Raw genomic sequence first — 24424 nt, 5'->3', positions numbered from 1 at the left:
GCGATTTCAACATTTTCCTTGGGAGATGTCAAGCCAGCAAGCCACTGCTGTGGTTCAGTGGCCAGTGTGGAGTTCAGTGGCCCTGTTGTACACAGAAAGCACATTGAGCTCCTTGGACATGAAAAGTTCCAGATAAAAGCCATTTGTCACCCTTTCTCTTGGTGTTGATGTTGCTATTATATGTAAAGGTGGCAACTTGCTCAGCGAGCAGGCGGAGCACACACCGAATGCAGATGTGTCTGAGTGGTGTGTCCAAGTGGCTGTCAAAGGACAGCTCTCCTGGGGCGCCGTGGCTTAGTTGCTTAAGGTGCCTGTCTAGTAAACAGGAGACCCTGGCTCCGAATCCCAGCGGTGCCTTTTTTGTTCTGTCTTCTCGAACAGAACTGGTCATTATGGACAACCGCCTACGGCTAGACTTAATTAAATGCAAGCATTCATTTCCTGTCTTGAACAACTTGTTTTTCTTATAATGGATGCAACTTGCAAAACATGAAATACAAACCTTGCTAATCAGCACTCGCGGCTGGCAAAAAAAAAAAGAAGTCAGCAATGTTTTTTTCTTTAACCTTAACCCTTCTAATGGAGAAGAGTTAAACGACCGAGTCTATGCAGCTTAAACGGTGCGCACGTCGGGTTCTTAGCTGAAAGGGTGGTAAATCACGCTCACCCCAGTCCTTAATCTTTTAAAGAGGATACAAAATTGAACCTAGTCGCCACATCACATACATCCTGTTCAACGATAAAAAGGTAACGTCTATCCTCACTCCAGAGTCAATCTCACGTTGAGGGCATACTTTTTTCCACTTTACCATGAGTCGGGCTCGGCTGCACAGAGGCGAGAGCAGAGCAATGAGGTCACGGGGACAGGGGAGTCACACGCTGGCTGTTTGAACACGCGGAAGATCACTGAGGGATCCACAGTATGTGGACCCTCCGTGCGCCATCAGTCCGCACTCCGGACTCTGAATCCTGCCATCCGAGTTAAGATCTCGGCGGAACCTGAGGCGCAGTTCCTTCTTAAAACGTAATCTGGTGAGCATTTCTAGAATCGTACTTGTATAGATGCAGCCTTTAATGTGTTGCTAGGTTAAAATTGATGACTTCTTGAACTTCAGTAGGCAACTGCCCTCTTGATTTCGGATTTAATTTCTTTATTACAGGGGCACTTTTATGAAGACAGAGTCATGTTCAGGTACTTTGCTTGATGGAGGAAGCTCATTTCGGACTCTGTGATCTGCTCACCTGGAAAGGTCTGCTGTACTACTACAAGAGAGAAGTAGAGTCTGGAAGAAGGGACAATTTTATGATGCTTTGGAAGATAATGTTTTTTTTTCTTTGAAATCGAAATGAATCAGAATATCAGTGCAAAAGACAGACTCTTGGTTTGGTTTAAAGAGATATGGTTTTAAAACAGACAAAATGTAGAAAACAGGTGTTTCTCACTTTGGTAAAGAATGGACCGGGGGTAATATTTTACTAGTTGCAGTGCTGATCTCACTGGGTTACAGTCCTGCAGTGTCACACCGGGGCCAGTGGCGCAATGGATAACGCGTCTGACTACGGATCAGGAGATTGCGGGTTGGACTCCTGCCTGGCTCGGGTCGTTTTTAAACGCATCGGGCTACTCCCTAAGTAGTCTGTGCTACTTACTGCATTGCAATCGTACCCAGTAAGAGATTTCCTTCATGTAAATGAACTGCACCTGACAGCTTTAGAAAAACACCTGGGCTCAGTACGGTGCTGAGAGCTCAGCGTTGCTGTTCTAATTAGCACGCACTGCATCGGCTATGAGCCCGAACTTTTCAATTATTCCGATCAGTAAGTCAACACGTAGTCCACATGAACGGTAGAAATATTCTCTTGTCTGTCTCTTGTTTGTATAGAACTGAATGTCCCTGACAATGTACTGTTAGTTTTAATTGAAGAACGGCACTTGTGTTCAAATATACCAGACAAGTTTATGTAACTGCTCATGCGACACTCAGTTGTAATTAGTCAAGAAATAAAGTCGAACAACAGCTGCGGGTTTGATTCTGAACGTATGAGATTGCAGCGCCTTTTACTTCCATTGACAAATGACAGAGATTCGAAGAGAGATCCTTCAGACCAGCAAGCAAACCCACGGCTATTTCGGTTTTCTATCTAGGCAACGTTGGTGTCTGCAATAGCATACATGAAAGCGAGATGCAATTTCTGTGGCTACATTTGTTGCACGTCATGCACAGTAAGAGTGTTTCTAACACCAAATAAAAAGTCAACAATTAGCGATCACGCCTTCTCCTCAGTTAACCCACTGAAACCCTTGCTGTTAACAGTTGTTTACTGCGTGCTTTAGGAGCACCTACATATCGTGTCGGTTCTTTCAGCTTTATTCATTAGGTTTTCAAAGGCATAAGCAGAGCACCAGAGGTGCGAAGGCAAAGTGTGTGGTTATCTGAAGAATCGATGTCCATGGCAGCGGGGCCAAGCGATTTAGCGTTGTTATAGTACCAGGAAAGGAGAAGCGGCACTTCGCCTCTGCCGCGCAGGCACAAGGCGACGTGCGGCAGACGCCGGAGTCGGCAGGTTTCGAACCTGCGCGGGGAAGCCCCAACGCATTTCGAGCCCATCGCCTTAACCACTCGACCACGACAAAAGCGAGCCCGCCGCCGCCGCATTCCTCCTATAATCAAACACGGACTGCGAGGTGGCTGCGGATACCTTTTTAAAGTTGCTCTCCGTTAAAAAGAAAATACCTTTCACAAGATACGTGCCGGCAGACAGACACGCCTCAGAGGGTTTAAGGCTGGCTTCACGTTCAAATGATAAAGTCCCCCCGTCCGGATGTCAAAATGCAACTTTGGCAGACAGAACAAACATCAACAAACCACAAATGTGGACAAGGATTTTACAAGCTGCACCACACTGCACTTTCAAAAGCATTTACGTTCGTCTTAGACGCAGGACTTGCCTTTGATTTGCGCGCTTACGAACGCCATGGAAAACGAAACAAAACTAAAGCCCTCAGCTCCTGCACGTGATTATAATGCCGTTACGTGTCGAAGCAGTAATTTACGTCATCCTACCACTGCAACACGGGGAATAGAGAGAAATGAGCACACGCTACGAATCGTCTCAATCACTCCCTAGAGTCGTAAGGCGCATTGAAGGGTGCACCCCCATCATTAATCGTTGCGCCTCTGTGAAAGGAAAGCTCTTGGGCAGTCTTTGAAACAGCTCGGATGAAACACTTGATTGCTTCCATGTGCATCTGGAGCCCACTTCTTATTTTCACTTCACGCCGCCCAAAGCATTTCTAAAACAGGAGATTCGCGTTTGGGAATGCGCCCTGCCCTACAAATAAAACAGGTCTACGGGTCTGAAACCTGCTCCACGGAAAACAGCTCTGTTGCGCTTTTGATCAAAGGGAGATTCGCTGTTCTTACTTTTTGATGACATAACACCCAAAGGGGCTTCTTTGGAGCTGGATTCCAACCAGCATCCTTAAGTTTCTTGGCGGTATCCTTTACAGTCCTCTGTTCGGTCGACAAGGGACTGAAGGGGGCAGCTTTCCTCACACATACAGTGCAATGTACTGTAGTGTTCCCCTTCATTGAATTCGCAGTTCTGCATCAGACCTCTAACTCGTTTCCTTAGCTTGGATTTAAGCCACGAAGCAGGCTTCTACTGTATAAGGAATCACAAACTATTTGAGAGGCCACCATCCCAGGGGGAACTGACAAAGTCTATCCCTAAACACCTAGCGCGGTCTCTCGAGAGACTGTCAAAAATCGCTTTCTCCGTTTGCGTTGCAAGTAAGTGAAAACGCGGTCTCAACCCAGAGCCACTTGGCAGCAGCGACACGTAAATACCGTTACTGTTACTGCTCGATACCGACGTTAGTCTACTATACCATGTTCAGCCACCGCTAGAAAATGCACGGCTCTAGAACCGGAGCAAACGACAGGAGGGCCAACGCCGAACGGGCACACGTGTCAGACATGGAGCGCGACGAGAATGGGATTCGAACCCAGGCGTGCAGAGCACAATGGATTAGCAGTCCATCGCCTTAACCACTCGGCCACCTCGTCGAGGGATCTGGGCTGTCCGGACATGGGTTGGCGCGCTCCAGATGATCTTTTTCTTTTTTTTCCCCCGTACTCGAGGGTCATTTTCCTGTTCCACATGCGATTTCAACATTTTCCTTGGGAGATGTCAAGCCAGCAAGCCACTGCTGTGGTTCAGTGGCCAGTGTGGAGTTCAGTGGCCCTGTTGTACACAGAAAGCACATTGAGCTCCTTGGACATGAAAAGTTCCAGATAAAAGCCATTTGTCACCCTTTCTCTTGGTGTTGATGTTGCTATTATATGTAAAGGTGGCAACTTGCTCAGCGAGCAGGCGGAGCACACACCGAATGCAGATGTGTCTGAGTGGTGTGTCCAAGTGGCTGTCAAAGGACAGCTCTCCTGGGGCGCCGTGGCTTAGTTGCTTAAGGTGCCTGTCTAGTAAACAGGAGACCCTGGCTCCGAATCCCAGCGGTGCCTTTTTTGTTCTGTCTTCTCGAACAGAACTGGTCATTATGGACAACCGCCTACGGCTAGACTTAATTAAATGCAAGCATTCATTTCCTGTCTTGAACAACTTGTTTTTCTTATAATGGATGCAACTTGCAAAACATGAAATACAAACCTTGCTAATCAGCACTCGCGGCTGGCAAAAAAAAAAAGAAGTCAGCAATGTTTTTTTCTTTAACCTTAACCCTTCTAATGGAGAAGAGTTAAACGACCGAGTCTATGCAGCTTAAACGGTGCGCACGTCGGGTTCTTAGCTGAAAGGGTGGTAAATCACGCTCACCCCAGTCCTTAATCTTTTAAAGAGGATACAAAATTGAACCTAGTCGCCACATCACATACATCCTGTTCAACGATAAAAAGGTAACGTCTATCCTCACTCCAGAGTCAATCTCACGTTGAGGGCATACTTTTTTCCACTTTACCATGAGTCGGGCTCGGCTGCACAGAGGCGAGAGCAGAGCAATGAGGTCACGGGGACAGGGGAGTCACACGCTGGCCGTTTGAACACGCGGAAGATCACTGAGGGATCCACAGTATGTGGACCCTCCGTGCGCCATCAGTCCGCACTCCGGACTCTGAATCCTGCCATCCGAGTTAAGATCTCGGCGGAACCTGAGGCGCAGTTCCTTCTTAAAACGTAATCTGGTGAGCATTTCTAGAATCGTACTTGTATAGATGCAGCCTTTAATGTGTTGCTAGGTTAAAATTGATGACTTCTTGAACTTCAGTAGGCAACTGCCCTCTTGATTTCGGATTTAATTTCTTTATTACAGGGGCACTTTTATGAAGACAGAGTCATGTTCAGGTACTTTGCTTGATGGAGGAAGCTCATTTCGGACTCTGTGATCTGCTCACCTGGAAAGGTCTGCTGTACTACTACAAGAGAGAAGTAGAGTCTGGAAGAAGGGACAATTTTATGATGCTTTGGAAGATAATGTTTTTTTTTCTTTGAAATCGAAATGAATCAGAATATCAGTGCAAAAGACAGACTCTTGGTTTGGTTTAAAGAGATATGGTTTTAAAACAGACAAAATGTAGAAAACAGGTGTTTCTCACTTTGGTAAAGAATGGACCGGGGGTAATATTTTACTAGTTGCAGTGCTGATCTCACTGGGTTACAGTCCTGCAGTGTCACACCGGGGCCAGTGGCGCAATGGATAACGCGTCTGACTACGGATCAGGAGATTGCGGGTTGGACTCCTGCCTGGCTCGGGTCGTTTTTAAACGCATCGGGCTACTCCCTAAGTAGTCTGTGCTACTTACTGCATTGCAATCGTACCCAGTAAGAGATTTCCTTCATGTAAATGAACTGCACCTGACAGCTTTAGAAAAACACCTGGGCTCAGTACGGTGCTGAGAGCTCAGCGTTGCTGTTCTAATTAGCACGCACTGCATCGGCTATGAGCCCGAACTTTTCAATTATTCCGATCAGTAAGTCAACACGTAGTCCACATGAACGGTAGAAATATTCTCTTGTCTGTCTCTTGTTTGTATAGAACTGAATGTCCCTGACAATGTACTGTTAGTTTTAATTGAAGAACGGCACTTGTGTTCAAATATACCAGACAAGTTTATGTAACTGCTCATGCGACACTCAGTTGTAATTAGTCAAGAAATAAAGTCGAACAACAGCTGCGGGTTTGATTCTGAACGTATGAGATTGCAGCGCCTTTTACTTCCATTGACAAATGACAGAGATTCGAAGAGAGATCCTTCAGACCAGCAAGCAAACCCACGGCTATTTCGGTTTTCTATCTAGGCAACGTTGGTGTCTGCAATAGCATACATGAAAGCGAGATGCAATTTCTGTGGCTACATTTGTTGCACGTCATGCACAGTAAGAGTGTTTCTAACACCAAATAAAAAGTCAACAATTAGCGATCACGCCTTCTCCTCAGTTAACCCACTGAAACCCTTGCTGTTAACAGTTGTTTACTGCGTGCTTTAGGAGCACCTACATATCGTGTCGGTTCTTTCAGCTTTATTCATTAGGTTTTCAAAGGCATAAGCAGAGCACCAGAGGTGCGAAGGCAAAGTGTGTGGTTATCTGAAGAATCGATGTCCATGGCAGCGGGGCCAAGCGATTTAGCGTTGTTATAGTACCAGGAAAGGAGAAGCGGCACTTCGCCTCTGCCGCGCAGGCACAAGGCGACGTGCGGCAGACGCCGGAGTCGGCAGGTTTCGAACCTGCGCGGGGAAGCCCCAACGCATTTCGAGCCCATCGCCTTAACCACTCGACCACGACAAAAGCGAGCCCACCGCCGCCGCCGCCGCATTCCTCCTATAATCAAACACGGACTGCGAGGTGGCTGCGGATACCTTTTTAAAGTTGCTCTCCGTTAAAAAAAAAAATACCTTTCACAAGATACGTGCCGGCAGACAGACACGCCTCAGAGGGTTTAAGGCTGGCTTCACGTTCAAATGATAAAGTCCCCCCGTCCGGATGTCAAAATGCAACTTTGGCAGACAGAACAAACATCAACAAACCACAAATGTGGACAAGGATTTTACAAGCTGCACCACACTGCACTTTCAAAAGCATTTACGTTCGTCTTAGACGCAGGACTTGCCTTTGATTTGCGCGCTTACGAACGCCATGGAAAACGAAACAAAACTAAAGCCCTCAGCTCCTGCACGTGATTATAATGCCGTTACGTGTCGAAGCAGTAATTTACGTCATCCTACCACTGCAACACGGGGAATAGAGAGAAATGAGCACACGCTACGAATCGTCTCAATCACTCCCTAGAGTCGTAAGGCGCATTGAAGGGTGCACCCCCATCATTAATCGTTGCGCCTCTGTGAAAGGAAAGCTCTTGGGCAGTCTTTGAAACAGCTCGGATGAAACACTTGATTGCTTCCATGTGCATCTGGAGCCCACTTCTTATTTTCACTTCACGCCGCCCAAAGCATTTCTAAAACAGGAGATTCGCGTTTGGGAATGCGCCCTGCCCTACAAATAAAACAGGTCTACGGGTCTGAAACCTGCTCCACGGAAAACAGCTCTGTTGCGCTTTTGATCAAAGGGAGATTCGCTGTTCTTACTTTTTGATGACATAACACCCAAAGGGGCTTCTTTGGAGCTGGATTCCAACCAGCATCCTTAAGTTTCTTGGCGGTATCCTTTACAGTCCTCTGTTCGGTCGACAAGGGACTGAAGGGGGCAGCTTTCCTCACACATACAGTGCAATGTACTGTAGTGTTCCCCTTCATTGAATTCGCAGTTCTGCATCAGACCTCTAACTCGTTTCCTTAGCTTGGATTTAAGCCACGAAGCAGGCTTCTACTGTATAAGGAATCACAAACTATTTGAGAGGCCACCATCCCAGGGGGAACTGACAAAGTCTATCCCTAAACACCTAGCGCGGTCTCTCGAGAGAGGCGGTGTGTTTCGGCGCAAGCAAAGAAGCGCGCCTCTTTGCTGTTCCTGGTGGTTTTAAAACGCCCAATCGCTTGTACCCGCTGCCTTGGAAATAAGTTCTTCAGCGTCCGCGAATGGCATTTTGCAGATGTCGACGCGTTTTGCACAGAGCACCAAAAAAGCGTCTTTTTTGAAGGCCCAGGCACTGAGTATTGGTGGTTCAGTGGTAGAATTCTCGCCTGCCACGCGGGAGGCTCGGGTTCGATTCCCGGCCAATGCAGTGGCTTTTGCAGCGAGCGGCTCCATCACTTGCATCCCCTTGCAACTCGCAACTCAAAAAACCCACTGAAGCTAAGCAGGTGTGAGCCAGGTCAGTACCCGGATGAGGGTGAGCTACAGGGGAAAACAAAGCTTCCAGCTGGAAGCGGTGTTAATGGTGCCGGCGGTGGGGCGCTCGCCCTGAGGTCTGTGTGGGTCCCAATGCCCCAGTATAGTGACGGAGATGCTGTGTTGTAAAAGGGCGCTGTCTTTTGGATGAGATGTAAAACCGAGGTCACAGCGCTCTGTGGTCATTCAAAATGACCACCAAAACCTTTGACAAAAGCTCTTGGTAATTGATGGTCTTCAATAATGCTTCTCCTTTAGGTACATTTTAAATCAGCTGAAAAATGCTGTGAAATGGGGGGGCACTTCAGGCCAGTGTAGGATTTGGCTTACAAGAACCATGAAACTGCACGAGAAAGCCCGTACACTGAATTACACGGCTTTCTATTCAAAGGAGGACAAAAGAAATTCCCTGAGTTTGATTTTTTGCAGCACAGAGAGGAGCACTGTTGTGAGGCCGGTTAGCTCAGTTGGTTCGAGCGTGGTGCTAATAACGCCAAGGTCACGGGTTCGAGCCCCGTACTGGCCAGGTCCTTTTCTCCTCTCTTACCAAAGCTGTTAGGTTCCTTTCCGTGGTAAGAGGGGTTGTCATGCAACGCTGCCACATAGTGCCGACAGACAAGAGTGTTGCGGGAGAAGAGAAAAGTGTTTGAAGATTTAAGAGTGTCTTAGGTGGAGCCAAAATCAAGTGTCACAAATACAAGTGGGAGGATTTCCAATGTTTAATATGGTAAAAATAAGCGGAAGTTATCTGCCGGTCCGGCACAGTCTGCCATGCTTTTGTCATATACTGTAAAGTGGTGTCGAACTGGGTGTCGAACTGGAGCCTCACCATTTGCATATGTGAGGCTCCAGTTATACATCGAGTGTCACATTAAATGACAAAAATGAAGAGAGTTAAAGCAGCTGGAGAGGTTTTCTTACAACTTTTGAGCTGACACAGTTTTGGAAAATGTTTCCTTCACGCTGCACTGTACAACATAGGCAGCCAAGAGTCTCCAAAACAAAACAGAATTGACAGATAGGAGAAAATTCCCACTCATCCTGAAGTTCCCAAAATCCAGCACTGAGCGTAAACAAAGTGTCTAAGTAGCGTGGGAATGCTAACCCTAACCCTAGCTGGAGTTTGAGCAATCCAGCACTGAGCGTAAAAAGATGAGTCAAAGTAACGTCTAATCGGATTAGTTTCCTTAGAGCTGGTTCAGAGTCTGCTCAAGAGTTTACCTTTCACACATGCGCAAAGAAGAATGTTGGGGGTGCACGCTTCAAGGCGCCTTACAGCTGTAGGGAGTGATTCGAGACGATTCGTGGCGTGTGCTCGTTCCCATATACCGTACGCCCCGGGGTGCAGTGCTAGGATGATGTACAATACCGCTTGGGCACGTAACGGCGTTATACGCAAGGTTTTCGTTTGTTCGTTTTGTTTTGCTCTGCTTTGCTTTGTTTTGCTTTCCATCGTGTTGGTAAGAGCGTAAATAAAAAGGCGATTCCTGCGTCTACCACTAATGTAAGAGCTATTTCAAGTGCGACGTGGTGCGGCTTTTCAAATGCTTGTGGGCATTTCTCTGTTGTTGATTCTTTTTTTGTGTGTAACAAAGTGGCATTTTCATGTCCGGACGGGGAGACTTTATCATTCCGACATGAAGCCACCCTTAAGTCCTCTGAGGCGTGTCTGTCTGCAAGGCTTGTATTTTGGAAATGTTTTTTTGAAACGGAGAACGACTTTGAAATAGGCTTCCGCCGGCGCCTCGCGATCCAGGTAAGATTGTAGCAAGAACGCAGCGGCGGTGGGGCTTGCTGTAGTCGTGGCCGAGTGGTTAAGGCGATGGACTAGAAATCCATTGGGGTCTCCCCGCGCAGGTTCGAATCCTGCCGACTACGTTATCCGCCTCCAGGCGGTGTGTTTCGGCACAAGCAAAAAAGCGCGCCTCTTTGCTGTTCCTGGTGGTTTTAAAACGCCCAATCGCTTGTACCCGCTGCCTTGGAAATAAGTTTTTCAGCGTCCGCGAATGGCATTTTGCAGCTGGAAGCAGATGTTGACGCGTTTTGCACAGAGCACCAAAAAAGCGTCTTTTTTGAAGGCCCAGGCACTGAGCATTGGTGGTTCAGTGGTAGAATTCTCGCCTGCCACGCGGGAGGCTCGGGTTCGATTCCCGGCCAATGCAGTGGCTTTTGCAGCGAGCGGCTCCATCACTTGCATCCCCTTGCAACTCGCAACTCAAAAAACCCACTGAAGCTAAGCAGGTGTGAGCCAGGTCAGTACCCGGATGAGGGTGAGCTACAGGGGAAAACAAAGCTTCCAGCTGGAAGCGGTGTTAATGGTGCCGGCGGTGGGGCGCTCACCCTGAGGTCTGTGCGGGTCCCAATGCCCCAGTATAGTGACGGAGATGCTGTGTTGTAAAAGGGCGCTGTCTTTTGGATGAGATGTAAAACCGAGGTCACAGCGCTCTGTGGTCATTCAAAATGACCACCAAAACCTTTGACAAAAGCTCTTGGTAATTGATGGTCTTCAATAATGCTTCTCCTTTAGGTACATTTTAAATCAGCTGAAAAATGCTGTGAAATGGGGGGGCACTTCAGGCCAGTGTAGGATTTGGGTTACAAGAACCATGAAACTGCACGAGAAAGCCCGTACACTGAATTACACGGCTTTCTATTCAAAGGAGGACAAAAGAAATTCCCTGAGTTCGATTTTTTGCAGCACAGAGAGGAGCACTGTTGCGAGGCCGGTTAGCTCAGTTGGTTCGAGCGTGGTGCTAATAACGCCAAGGTCACGGGTTCGAGCCCCATACTGGCCAGGTCCTTTTCTCCTCTCTTACCAAAGCTGTTAGGTTCCTTTCCGTGGTGAGAGGGGTTGTCATGCAACGCTGCCACATAGTGCCAACAGACAAGAGTGTTGCGGGAGAAGAGAAAAGTGTTTGAAGATTTAAGAGTGTCTTAGGTGGAGCCAAAATCAAGTGTCACAAATACAAGTGGGAGGATTTCCAATGTTTAATATGGTAAAAATAAGCGGAAGTTATCTGCCGGTCCGGCACAGTCTGCCATGCTTTTGTCATATACTGTAAAGTGGTGTCGAACTGGGTGTCGAACTGGAGCCTCACCATTTGCATATGTGAGGCTCCAGTTATACATCGAGTGTTGTTAAATAAAGCACTGACTTTATTTAACAACCACACCAAAACCTAACACAGGATCTACACACACACATGAGGAGACTGACGAAAACGTACGCACATTTAGGGTGGTAATTACCTAACAACACACTCTACTTTTACAGGACTACACAGGGCACTAGAATTACTAGGACATTATTTACACAGGTAGGGTCAGCCGCTGGTCATCGTGCTGACCCTCAGACTCTTCCCGGCTACCACTCCCAGCATGCCCAGCGGTACTACGAGCGCCTAGGGGCGCTTCCTCCTCACCACCAGGCGAGGGCGTTACAATATTTACTATATTTATTATACACGTGTAAATTAATTACTGCGAAAATAATTTACTTCGTACACTGTGCAGAGTGCCGTATACTCCTAGTGTTAGATGTGTTTTCGACGTTATATATGCATTTATTAATGTCGTCGATTTTACGGTTGCAATTCGACGTTGATTATACGTCGAGGCGACGTATATATACGTATAGCCGTATTTTCGCCGTGAATATACGTATATTCGACGAATCAATGCCCACAGCTTGGCATACAAGGGTTTTGCGGAGGGGTCTTGCCACCTGCCTGAAAAAAAAACAGTAAAATTTTTGAGTGCCTATAGAGTTTCTATTTTTATTTTCTTGAGAAAAGTTGATACCATTTCCTGGAAACCCCGTCCCCCATCAGTGCGCGGTGCCCGGGGAAAAATCTGTAGGGGGGCTTCTGAAATTCTGAGGGGGGGTGATATTTCGGTTGAAACGGAGCTGTACGGTGCAGCTACCCAAATGAAATCTCGCAGCTATGCCATTGATTAGTGCTTCATGATAGAAGATATCGACTAGCAATCTGGTATTTGCGATGAAGTTCAGTTTCACATTTTTCGTCACTCTCACTGGAGAGTATTGCCTGGAGCGAAAAGTACCATAAGCGTTCATTTTTGCAGCTACATGGACGTTCTGAATCGTTAAGAAAAAATGTTGTAAAACCAACAGAAAGCACAGACTGCTATAACTAGTCCTAGTTATATAACGATTTTAAGTATAATGATAAACTACTGCAAGGAATCGGTCCACCTGAGCAAACAGGATCGTAATGTTGACACTCAATAACGACACTGATATGTGCAGTTCCTGGACGGATAGCCCTCCTGCCCATCAAACAGACTGAGTGACTGTTCGTGTCATTTAGTGTTGTCTGACCATTGACAAAGTACAACTATTTTTTTAGGGCGCAAATTAAGTTATTTAATAACGTGGATTAAATAACTGGATGGCGTGGATTTTTGTCTTAAAGGAAACAGAAGTAGGAGATATATATATGTATGTATGTTTTTGGTGTTTTCCTTGTTTGTGAAATACATATACACACGCACGACACTAACATAAACACACCTCATAATAAAAGAGCAAAGCATTAAGTAGCAGGATTTAAAGGACGTTGAGACCCGAGAATCGCCCTGATTGAGCTCAGTGTGTAAGTCCACCCTGGAGCAAAAGCAGCGATGCTGGCATTCTGGGCATGGTGAATTACTGATCAAGAAAGGGGGTTTTCGAGGTCTCGTTCCTTACCTGTGAACAGTGTGGTGTAAGTCCTCTCTAAAGTCTCTGAGAGGCATTTAGATCTGGAGGTAACAGACGCCCTTGGCTGAATGAGTGCAGGAATGCACAGGTTTTTCAAGTGAAAGCATCCCCTTACTGTATGAGCTGTTACCTCACACACGACAAAAGTAAAAGAGACCGAACATGTGTACTAACTGATGGTTTGAGAAAGTGGTGGAAGGGTCCGTTTATATATCGGAAAAGTGTAAGTTGAAGGAAAAGAAGGAGAAAAATATGGGAAAAGCTGAGTTTGTCAGAGGGAGTCTGGGGCGAAGACGCCTGTAAAATAAGCATATGCGTATTGATTGGCAAAAGCACAAGCATGTAGCTCCCACCCTGGTGCACGGCCGGCACCAGTGGTGGCAGATACATGAGAAAAAAAAGAAATTGGGATGTGACTTCTTAAGTGTGTTTACGGGGAAAACAAAAACCCAGAAGAAAAGATACTTTACTCGCTACGAAAGAGTATAAACAAAAGCGAAAAGAGGCAGTGCAGGAGAATCAGAAACTAAAAGAAGAATTAGTTCCTGGTCGCACTGCACTAGTTAATGTGTTATATCCTGCTCTCCCATAGGGGAACAGACAGGCAGGAAATGAAAATAATTGGGATCAATTCCCACAGTGACCATATGGAGACGGGGGGTCTGGGTGGGATGACACCTGGTACGAGTGTGATAGAGACAGAACAGGAACTCCCTTCTTAAACAGAGGGTGCCTGCAGACCTGTACTCTCACCCTAAGTGGGAGAGGGCCTGATGTAGCGGGGGCTGGCGCTGTTGATGACAGCGTCACTCTAAGTGTCTCGCACCCCATCGAGGGGGTCCGTACTCGCACCTACCTTCCCTGATTCCCCCATACGATCAAATCCAAAACCGGAAGATATTGACTGGTGGGCTAAAGTACCGCACCCAAAATTAGGAATGCAGCGAACCTGGAGTGCACTTCAGGAATTAAAAGGATTCATGTAGAAGTAAAACAAGAATACAGCACATTGTAGTACGAAGAGAAAAATATATTCTCGATGTGTATGTGTGTTTTATGAATTTGTGTGCCGGCATGTATGTGTGTAACTGTGAGTTTTTGTATACTAAATGACGGTGTGAGTGTGTTTAGCCAGCGGGACTGGCTAGAGACGTAACTAAAGAGACTTGATGAAAATCAACTTAAGGAGATTGGAAAATATAAGAGCGTCTGAAACGTATAAGTACAGTACAGATGGACGTAAAAGTAGTTAGATAAACAGTGTTTGTATTTTTATACAATTAGTTGCAATAGTGAAAACAATTTGGGTTTATTCGAATGTCTCAGACATGCTGAAACGCTGTAGGTTTAGAATCGAGACTGGGGAGAATAACGTCTTGTGAGAAGATCTGTTTACCTAACGATTAGATCCTGTAAATCCCTTGTAGCCTACCTAAGTCTGTCCCAGTCCAGTGGATTAAAATGTACTGTTAATGGAGTGTTGGTTTCTCTGTTAGGGGATACTGGAGCACTACTGTCATGCTTGTTTCACTCCTCTGTTCAACAGTGTGCTATAGAGTAATGTATATGGGGAGATGGCAGGAGGCCACAGGAGTATTGGGGCACCAAGTTTTACTTGCTGAGTACCAGATTTTAATGGGTGGTTTTATCCCAGATCTATTGGGTTGGAATATTATACATTACAAAGAATGACTATCCAGAACAGGGTATCACGTGGCTTCAACTGACTGTGATCACTCAGTATGTTGATGGTATTCTGAGTGCTTCCCCTGACGAGGAAACCCACAAGTCTGAGTTGCTTCAGCTTTAGAGTGTCTAATATTAAGCAGTTATGATAAGGCCCTTTTGTGTCGAGCATTGTGTGATTTTAACAGGGCCAGGGTGCAATATTTTTACGGGGTGAGCACAACTTTTAACAGATCTGCTTAAGGGGGGAGTGCAGTACAAGGACAAGATTGCCTTGGTACCAGCAGCAAAAGCCGCCTGTAATAATTTGAAACAAGCTCTCTTACAGGTGCTGAGACTGGGGTTTCCTCAGATGGATCAACCATTCTTTGTATGTAAGTGTGGACAAAGGGTTCTGGGCAGCTGTGCTGATGCAGGAGCATGGAGGTAGGCACTATTATACCATTCGATACTGTAGCCAAAGGGTGGGGGACGGTGAAAATTGAAGAAAATGTAATACTGTTTACTGATGGGTCCTCTCTGATGCATGAGGGAGAACAGAGAACAGGCTGAGCCGTTACAACAGAATTCGAGGTGCTAACAATCGGAAAATGCCCCTCCACTGCCTCAGCACAGCAAGCCAGTTAAGAGCACTGATGGAAGATTGTAAAAAGAAAGATGTTAAAAGGTTACTGTATATGTATATAATGTATGTATTTGTTGCATGTAGGCCACAATTCTGGATGGCTATGGAGAAATAAGATTCTCTCACAACGGCAGGGACTCCAGTTAAGAATACTGGGCTTGTCTCTGAACTGATTTGTAGTTTTACAGCTGCCGACAGAAGCAGCTTGAGTAAGGTGTCAATAACACAATAAATAAAGAATTCCAGTAACTCAAGGTAACAACCATGCAGATGCAGATGCCAGACGAGCGGCACTGGGAGGGCGGGAGTCTGAGACCCCTGTGAAACCTCTACTGGGGAAAAGGGAGAATTCAGGTTGAGGCCTTTAATAGATGTTTAATAGTGGTTAGAACAAATGTGTAAAGAATGTGGGGTTGTATGATGATGTGATGTGGGCTGGCACATACCCAAGTGTATGATAAAGATGATCCCGTGGTACGGACTGCCCTGCCCCTTGGATACTGATCTAGGGGCAGACTACACTGGGAAGGTGTGCCAGGCTGTAATTGCCTAACTAGGGGTAAGTTGGAAGTCACATTGCCCCCATCACCCACAGTCTGAAAGACCAACTAAGGAAATATCAACTGAAGGGACACCGTGGGTAGATGCTCTACCTGCAGTCCTGTGCGGTTTGCGGGCTGGAGCAAATGGAACTGTGAGACTGAGCCCATTTGAGATCATCACGGGCAGCCAAAGAAACTCCCTGGAGGCCAAGTTTGGCTAACGCACTGATGAATTAACTAACTCTCTATTAAAGTATTGTAGGTTTGTTAACTGAAGCGGTGCACAGGGCTTGTGAACAGGTGCCGGACGCTTGGGGACCTCCAGCAGAGGGGAGACACGACCGGATACCTGGCGAGTGGGTGTAGGTGAAGAAGAGATACCCTGCCAGACGTTGCAATCCTGCTGGGAGGGACCATATCAAGTGCCACTAACTACTGATTGTGCCATCTGAGTGACAGGATGAGATCGCTGGATCCGCGCATCGCACTTTCACTGACCCACGGCACCAGAGACTGAGTGAACAGAAAGAAGGATGTTGTTACCGTTTCTGTGTCTGATGCTTCCTAAGACCAACAGTGTGCTTGTTAGGCCTGAGGAGCATTACTGGGGATATGGTATCAATACATTCCAGATGTTGGCATATCTATTCAGCCAAAAAATTATAATCGGAGTTGGGTCAATATTGCTGTTCCAAGATCCTGACGATAGATCTCCACATGGCTGAGGTCTGCGTTTGGGTCCTGGGGTAGGACTTTATGTATTTGTAGGATTAGGATTGTTTTATGTGTAAAATTGTAACTATCACTTGTACAAAAACATCAATAACACCTTGTTGTAACCGTGGAACGCACAATGTCATGGTAATGCATGCCTGTACATCTAAAAAGGAAAGATCTGCCCTGACATTGTATTTGTAAAAATAGACAGTCCTGATGTATGCCATATTTTATAAAGGGGGAATGAAGTAAGAGACAAGATGTTAAAAGGGTTAATAACTTAAGTCAGTTCTGCCTGAATATTAGACTTCTAAGCAACAGGGGTTTATGGCAGGAAAGGGGGTTAACTGATAAGGATTCCAGATGCGAGCAAGGAACCCCCTGGGGGTATAATCTTAAACTGACCATTTAGCAAGGGCCTCTTAACTGGCCAAATACCATGACCCCCCCCCCCCCCCTTACAATAACATCGAATGACGTCTGAAGCAGCAAGCAAGGACTATATAACCTAAAAGTTTGTACCGGCACATCGAACAATACTTCGGTTTTGTTGTTTCTTGCGGGAAACAAGACTTTGGCTTTATTGTTCCTTGCATGCAATAAACTCATCTGTTTTACTTCATCTCGGGATCAAGAACCTTATTCCTTCTGTTACAACAGGGCTTTCTCACGCAGTTTCATGGTTCTTGTAAAAGCTCTTTACACGCTTGTAAAAGCTTTTACACGCGTTAACCACGGCCGGTGAGTTCAAGGTTGGTCAAAGCTGAAAGCTCAAAGCTGAAATAAATGTATAAAATTTGGCTTGCATCATAGCAGTTGAGCAATAAAGTCTGTCCTAATTAAAGAGTACCCAAAGTTTGAAAGTACAACATAGAATAAGAATAAGAGAAATGGCAAAACGATTTTGTGTCATCTTCCCCATTCACACTATTTTATGTGCCATTTTTTTGCTTATTCACATACTATTTTAATCAAAATAATATTAAGAAAGATCTGTATGTATTCAGATAGTATTATTATTGTTCATACTTACTCGTCAAAAGAGGATTGCTGAGATATTTGCGGATATACTTCTACGTTTGAAAAACGTGTCCAAAATGGTGACCAACGAATACTAGCAATGCATTGTGGTATATAACCGGAAAATATGCTGGGTTCGATATTTTCTCAACGTATGCGTTTATTAATGTTGTCGATATTATGGTTGAAATTTAACATTGATAATACATCGCGGCTATGTGCCCCCTGCTATGAGCTGATGTGCAATTTTAACGCATGCAGTTAGTAAGGATCGGTCACTGTTGTATGGTATTATATATAATGACATTATGGAATAGGATGGGGACAGGCCTGGCATCACGGGGGGAGGGGGGAATGTCGCCCCTTCAGTTTTGGGCAAAAAGTTTTACCTAACTTAATTTGCGCCCTAAAAAAATAGTTGTACTTTGTCAATGGTCAGACAACACTAAATGACACGAACAGTCACTCAGTCTGTTTGATGGGCAGGAGGGCTATCCGTCCAGGAACTGCACATATTATTGAGTGTCAACATTACGATCCTGTTTGCTCAGGTGGACCGATTCCTTGCAGTAGTTTATCATTATACTTAAAATCGTTATATAACTAGGACTAGTTATAGCAGTCTGTGCTTTCTGTTGGTTTTACAACATTTTTTTCTTAACGATTCAGAACGTCCATGTAGCTGCAAAAATGAACGCTTATGGTACTTTTCGCTCCAGGCAATACAAACCGTGAGAGTGACGAAAAATGTGAAACTGAACTTCATCGCAAATACCAGATTGCTAGTCGTTATCTTCTATCATGAAGCACTAATCAATGGCATAGCTGCGAGATTTCATTTGGGTAGCTGCACCGTACAGCTCCGTTTCAACCGAAATATCACTCCCCCCTCAGAATTTCAGACGCCCCCCTACAGATTTTTCCTCGGGCACCGCACACTGATGGGGGACGGGGTGTCCAGGAAATGGTATCAACTTTTGTCAAGAAAATAAAAATAGAAACTCTATAGGCACTCAAACATTTTACTGTTTTTTTTCAGGCAGGTGGCAAGACCCCCTCAGCAAAACCCTTGTATGCCAAGCTGTGGGCATTGATTAGTCGAATATACGTATATTTACGGCGAAATTACGGCTATACGTATATATACGTCGCCTCGACGTATAATCAACGTCGAATTGCAACCGTAAAATCGACGACATGAATAAACGCATATATAACGTCGAAAACACATCTAACACAGTGCCTGAGGCTTTTTACTGTATGTATCGTGTGCCGCAACTAGGAGTATACGGCACTCTGCACAGTGTACGAAGTAAATTATTTTCGCAGTAATTAATTTATTATATTTACTATATTTATTATACACATGTAAATTAATTGCAGCGAAAATAATTTACTTCGTACACTGTGCAGAGTGCCGTATACTCCTAGTTGCGGCACACACGATACATACAGTAAAAAGCCTCAGGCACTGTGTTAGATGTGTTTTCGACGTTCTATATGCGTTTGTTAATGTCGTCAATTTTACGGTTGCAATTCGACGTTGATTATACGTCGAGGCGACGTATATATACGTATAGCCGTAATTTCGCCGTAAATATACGTATATTCGACGAATCAATGCCCACTGGGAACAAGCTCGCTTCTTTCTACCATGATGTCACCATGACCAAATCTGTCTTTAAACACCTTGCTCAGTCTCTAACGAGACTGTCAAAAATAGCTTTCGCTGATTGTATTGCAAACCGGCGGAAGCGGGGTATTGGGAAAAGTTTTCAACTAGCAATAATCCCGCCTCGGCTAAACCTCACAGGCTACGATACTGCCACTGCGCAAAGCTGACGGTTGCCAGGCAACCGCGGGGATCCTATGGAAATCGTTATCAATCGTCTCATGGCATGTCGTTGCTGTAACGCTTCATATTTGTCGTCTTCTTCTAGCTTGAGGTTTTGAAGAATTTCATGACAGACAAGGGCTCCGTTGGGAACAAAGAAACCCGTTGATTCTTTTCAGCAGCAGAAATACAACCCTTTAAATACAAGATGACAGAACAATGACGAAGGGCATGCCGGGAGGAACTCATGCACTACAGAGGAAAGGGGGTGGGCACGTACAGTTCACATTCAAGCCACAAGTACTCTTCTCGGATGTTGCACAAACAAATCCTAACGTCTTGAAAGCATTGCGGCATGTTTGTGTCCCACTTCCCGTGGCTGCAGCATGACTGACACGAACGGACAAACACAATCTGTGGCGTTTAGCGTGACATAGTCTTGCAGGCATCGTGCTGTCTCACTGCAATACTATACCGCTGGAGGAAACAGTCCATCTGGCCATGAAACTCATTTGAACGTCTAGCTACAGCAACTAACAATATCATGATTTATTCAGGATGTGTGGAATCAGCACGTCCCGGAGACAGCTTCCGAAATCTTGAGCATTCTCTGGTGGTAGGGGCGTTCAAGATGGCGCTCAGGTGGGAGGTAAAGTTTAGTGGTTGAGGATTTTTTTTGAGTTTTTCATGACCTGAATGTTAATTTTTGCTTTTTTTGACTACAGAAAAATAAGGACTTAACACTACTTGTTTAAACTTCAGTTATAATTGAAAGAAAAAAAAACGATTTTTTTTAGGTTTAAGAATTTCGATATGAGTAACACTGGGAAAAGAAAAGAGAGTGCTGGGTCTTCGAAGGAGAACTCTAAGATACCTCACTCGTATATGTATAGCACTACAAGAAAATTGATGGCAACTAAAGGGAAAAGTGAAGCAGCTGGAGGGGACGTGGAAAGAGTGCTGGAGATGCGCTCGTACGCGAGCGCTCGCAGCCCAAGTGAGACTCAGCTGCCAGAGGAAGAGCCGGAGTCCCTGCCCAGCACACCTGTGAAAACCCCGGCAGCCAAGAGAGGAAGGGGCGACCTGACGCTGGAGGAGCTCCAGACCAACATCTTCAACATGATGGCACAGAGCATGGGTGAGCTGAAGGAAATGACTTGATCTAATACAGTCGCAATCGAAAGTCTTAAAAAGTCCATGGACTGTGTGTTTAAAGAGGTTGAAGACTTAAAGAGTGAAGTAAAAGTTCTTAAACAAGTAAATACCAAACAAGAAAAGCATATTAAAGAACTTGAATTGAAAGTGAACGATGTAGATAGATACCGTCGATGATGGAATTTAAAATTATTTGGAGTTAAAGAGGAACGTGATAAGGACCTTGTTGCAACAGTGAAGGGTATCTGTAAAAGGACCCTGCCGGACCAGGAGGACGTAATATCGGCCATTGACTTTGTTCACAAGCTCGGGAGAGCGAACATGTCTGGGCAAGTGCTCCCCAGATCGATTATAATACAGTTCACCAAGAGGACGGCGAGGGACATGCTGTGGCGAGCGGCGAGGGGGAATGAGTATTTGAATGGGAACAAACTGAGGTTTGCAGAGGACCTGTCTGCTGCGGACAGGAGTACCAGGAACCAGCTGTGGCCCCAGGTTGAAGCTGCCAGAAGAGAGGGGAGGAGAGCCTACTTTGTGGGAGCGAGGGCCTTTGTGGACGGGAAGGAGATTTGCTCCCAGTGACTGCTCAGTTAATGATTATGTTTGGTTTTATTTGTTATACCAGTATATACTAGTGTTTCTTTAGTGTTAGTTTGGAATGGTGTAGTTAAGTGTTAAGGACTGTTATAGTTCTGGTTCTTTGAAAAACTCAATAGTTTAGACAGTCTTAGAGTTAGTTATTTGCTTTTGTGTATGTCTTTTTCATGAATGCCAGAGGTACTCGAAATGTTGTTAAAAGAAAAACTGTGTGCTGAGTTTTATTTTTTACAGGAAACGCATGCATGTTGAAACTAAAGTTTATAAATAATTGAGAAATATTAAAGCAAGGAAAATATGATACGTGTAAAATATACAATTTGATCACATAATTACTTAATTACCTCTGGTAGTTAAATGCTTTTTTCTGCTGCGTTTTTTTTCTCTTGTACATGACTCTGATCCTCTTGTTGTATTTGTATTTGTAAATTCTATGTTTAATAAAAAAATTTTTTTAAAAAGCATTCTCTGGTGGTGTCCTGCAGACTTCCTGTGGGCATGCGTTGGTGGTATAGTGGTGAGCATAGCTGCCTTCCAAGCAGTTGACCCGGGTTCGATTCCCGGCTAACGCAGTGGTGAATGTTTTCAAATGCTATCATGACCCTTGGATTGTGACTAGCAAAGCGAAGCCTTTTGAAAGAGCTAAAGCACTGAAAAACGGAATTGAGGGAGAATCTTACAGGGGATTCTGAGTGGTGTCTGCATACACGCAGTCCGATATGGGTGCTGAATGCTTGAGCTACTCTCAATGTCATGCTGGCTTTCCCCGGAGTAAATCTGTTACATTGAAAGAATGCTTCTCGCAGGTTCAAAAAGGGACCCTTGTTAATTGGAGAAATCAATGATTTCAAATGAATTCTGTATGCGTTAAAAGACAGCTATACACAGAAAACATGCAGGACACTGCTCATGAGTGTGGAGTTCAGCCGAAACACAGTGTGTTTTTTCAAGCCATCTGACAAAGCCCGCCCACTGAAAACTGCAGCAGATCGTGTAAAGACGTTCAACTTTGTAACTACTGCACGCACAGGAAGCAGAATAAATTCCTCTTTTCAAACTGTCAAAGGTTTGCTTTACGAACGCCGCAGGACATCGCACAATCTCTTTTGAACAGGGACAAACGATTTCTTATGGGGCGCAGTAAGTACTGTTACTGTCACTGCTCGATACCGACGTTGGCCTACTATACCATGTTCAGCCACCGCTAGAAAATGTACGGCTCTAGCACCGGAGCAAGCAACAGGAGGGCCGACGTCAAACAGGCACATCTGTCGGACATGGAGAGCAACGAGAATGAGATTTGAACCCATGACTGCAGAGCACAATGTATTAGCAGTCCATCACCTTAACCACTCAGCCACCTTGTCGACAAAACTGGGCTGTCCGGACATGGGTTGGCGCGCTCCAGATGATCTTTTTCTTTTTTTTCCCTCGTACTCGAGGGTCATTTTCCTGTTCCACATGTGATTTCAACATTTTCCTTGGGAGATGTCAAGCCAGCAAGCCACTGCTGTGGTTCAGTGGCCAGTGTGGAGTTCAGTGGCCCTGTTGTACACAGAAAGCACATTGAGCTCCTTGGACATGAAAAGTTCCAGATAAGAGCCATTTGTCATCCTTTCTCTTGGTGTCGATGTTGCTATTGTATGTAAAGGTGGCAACTTGCTCAGCAAGCAGGCGGAGCACACACCGAATGCAGATGTGTCTGAGTGGTGTGTCCAAGTGGCTGCAAAAGGACAGCACTCCCGGGGCGCCGTGGCTTAGTTGGTTAAAGCGCCTGCCTAGTAAACAGAAGATCCTGGGTTCGAATCCCAGCGGTGCCTTCTTTGTTGTGTCTTCTCGAACAGAACTGGTCCTTACAGACAACCGCCTACGGCTAGACTTAATTAAATGCAAGTATTCATTTCCTGTCTTTAACGCGACTTGTTTTTCTTAAAATGGATGCAACTTGCAAAACATGAAATACAAGCCTTGCTAATCAGCGCTAGCGGCTGGCAAAAAAAAAAAGAAGTCAGCAATGTTTTTTTCTTTAACCTTAACCCTGCTAATGGAGAAGAGTTAAACGACCAAGTCTATGCAGCTTAAACGATGCGCAAGTCGGGTTCTTAGCTGAAAGTGTGGTAAATCACACTCACCCCAGTCCTTAATCTTTTAAAGAGGATACAAAATTGAACCTAGTCGCCACATCACATACATCCTGTTCAATGATAAAAAGGTAACATCTATCCTCGCTCCAGAGTAAATCTCACGTTGAGGGCATCTTTTTTTTCACTTTACCGTGAGTCGGGCTCGGCTGCACAGAGGAGAGAGCAGACCAATGAGGTCACAGGGACAGGGGAGTCACACGCTGGCGGTTTGAATACGCGGAAGATCACTGAGGGATCCACAGTATGTGGACCCTCCGTTCGCCATCAGTCCGCACTCCGGACTCTGAATCCTGCCATTTGAGTTAAGATCTCGGCGGAACCTGAGGCGGAACCTGAGGCGCCGCGCGCCCGGCCGACGTGTTGGACCGGTGTGCTTTACGTGCTGAAATAAACACGCGACAGCCCCGAAATGTTTCCAGAGTGCTGTGCACTGAAGACTTGCCTGGTGCTCCTCCGTGCAGATTGTTTGTCCTCCTCCAGTGCGGGACGAGCCAACACAAGGGAGCGCATTCGCCAACATCCAGGCACGCAATGCGATTTGGAAAGCAGCTCCTTTCCAAAGAGTTGCACACGAACGATCCTTCAGTCCCGCTCGGGGGGCACGGAACCCCCGCCACACACAGCTTCAAGTAGCGAGTCAGGCGCCAGAGCTTTTGCTTACGGCCACACCACCCTGAACACGTCTGATCTCGGAAGCTAAGCAGTGTCGGGCCTGGTTAGTACTTGGATGGGAGACTGCCTGGGAATACCAGGTGCTGTAAGCTTTTGCTCTCCCGGCCAGCAGGGGTTGCCGTTGGTGCCGTAGGCTTTGGGAGGAAAACCTGCAGGATGGAAAGGTGATCTATAGCCTCATCTGTTTTGTTGCTGTGGCATGTGTGTGACCCATATTCAAAAAAAAAATCCGTCTGTAAAACGAATATCGAAGCTGCCTCTAAATCTGCAAATGAAGATGAGTCGATAAACCACTCGTTTTTCGTATAACTAGACATATATTCATTTGTTACCGATTTCATTCATTGAGCACGGATACAATAGAGGTACAGCCATTCACTGTTTGACATGTCTGCACTGGTACAGAAC

The 24424-nt window shown here is 45.6% G+C and overlaps 8 non-coding genes and 1 pseudogene across 8 annotated transcripts; 7 read left to right on the top strand and 2 right to left on the bottom strand.

Moving 5' to 3' along the window:
• Window positions 1–3988: 3988 nt before the first annotated feature.
• On the bottom strand, window positions 3989–4070 carry trnas-gcu (transfer RNA serine (anticodon GCU)). Its single transcript has one exon. It is a non-coding gene; the product is annotated as a tRNA-Ser (tRNA).
• A 4053-nt stretch (window positions 4071–8123) lies between these two features.
• Window positions 8124–8194, top strand: trnag-gcc (transfer RNA glycine (anticodon GCC)). The gene has a single exon. It is a non-coding gene; the product is annotated as a tRNA-Gly (tRNA).
• Window positions 8195–8753: 559 nt separating this feature from the next.
• Window positions 8754–8827, top strand: trnai-aau (transfer RNA isoleucine (anticodon AAU)). Its single transcript has one exon. It is a non-coding gene; the product is annotated as a tRNA-Ile (tRNA).
• A 1270-nt stretch (window positions 8828–10097) lies between these two features.
• Window positions 10098–10179, top strand: trnas-aga (transfer RNA serine (anticodon AGA)). Its single transcript has one exon. It is a non-coding gene; the product is annotated as a tRNA-Ser (tRNA).
• A 213-nt stretch (window positions 10180–10392) lies between these two features.
• On the top strand, window positions 10393–10463 carry trnag-gcc (transfer RNA glycine (anticodon GCC)). Its single transcript has one exon. It is a non-coding gene; the product is annotated as a tRNA-Gly (tRNA).
• An 8849-nt stretch (window positions 10464–19312) lies between these two features.
• LOC148631819 (U4 spliceosomal RNA) lies at window positions 19313–19454 on the bottom strand. The gene has a single exon (XR_015934577.1). It is a non-coding gene; the product is annotated as a U4 spliceosomal RNA (small nuclear RNA).
• A 2246-nt stretch (window positions 19455–21700) lies between these two features.
• trnag-ucc (transfer RNA glycine (anticodon UCC)) lies at window positions 21701–21772 on the top strand. Its single transcript has one exon. It is a non-coding gene; the product is annotated as a tRNA-Gly (tRNA).
• Window positions 21773–22946: 1174 nt separating this feature from the next.
• trnat-agu (transfer RNA threonine (anticodon AGU)) lies at window positions 22947–23020 on the top strand. Its single transcript has one exon. It is a non-coding gene; the product is annotated as a tRNA-Thr (tRNA).
• A 979-nt stretch (window positions 23021–23999) lies between these two features.
• LOC148631816 (5S ribosomal RNA) lies at window positions 24000–24108 on the top strand (annotated as a pseudogene).
• Window positions 24109–24424: the final 316 nt, after the last annotated feature.

The sequence above is a fragment of the Lepisosteus platostomus genome, unplaced genomic scaffold (genome assembly GCF_059453375.1).
Source record: "Lepisosteus platostomus isolate fLepPlt1 unplaced genomic scaffold, fLepPlt1.hap1 Scaffold_73_H1, whole genome shotgun sequence".
In the NCBI taxonomy this organism is placed as follows: Eukaryota; Metazoa; Chordata; class Actinopteri; order Semionotiformes; family Lepisosteidae; genus Lepisosteus; species Lepisosteus platostomus.
Note: the sequence above shows the minus strand (reverse complement) of the source record. Positions and strands in the feature narration are given on the sequence as shown.